This window comes from Penaeus monodon, chromosome 29 (genome assembly GCF_015228065.2).
Source record: "Penaeus monodon isolate SGIC_2016 chromosome 29, NSTDA_Pmon_1, whole genome shotgun sequence".
Lineage (NCBI taxonomy): Eukaryota > Metazoa > Arthropoda > Malacostraca > Decapoda > Penaeidae > Penaeus > Penaeus monodon.
The window spans coordinates 29,789,597-29,789,943 of NC_051414.1; the positions used below are offsets into that span (position 1 = coordinate 29,789,597).

General features: G+C 54.5%; 1 protein-coding gene across 1 annotated transcript in view; it reads right to left on the reverse strand.

The window, feature by feature from the left end:
* Window positions 1-347, reverse strand: part of LOC119592130 (large neutral amino acids transporter small subunit 2-like) — a gene marked incomplete in the record, with an annotated part of 120,358 nt that overhangs the window by 22,842 nt on the left and 97,169 nt on the right.

Genomic DNA, 347 nt, shown 5'->3' on the forward strand with positions numbered 1-347 from the left:
CAGCAACCGAACTGCTAATGGCCGAAGAATATTCAAGCGACTCGCGTGAACAGTACAACCAAACACGCATCTTTAATAACACCGCCTACACCCGCACGCACTTCGTCCCTCCCCCCTCTCCTCCTACTCCTCTCGTGACGTCATGTCGCTAGGTCATGACGTCACGGCTTCGACCCCCCCCCCTCATCCTCCCACCCCCATCCACAAACTACGCAATTCGTTCTTCTGATGCCATGGCGGTTGGCGGAGGGGGGGAATGGGGGTGGAGTAGGAGGGGGAATAGATAAGGAAGGCGGTGGAGGATGGAGAATAGAAAGGAGATAGAGTGGAGAAATAGGAGATATAAA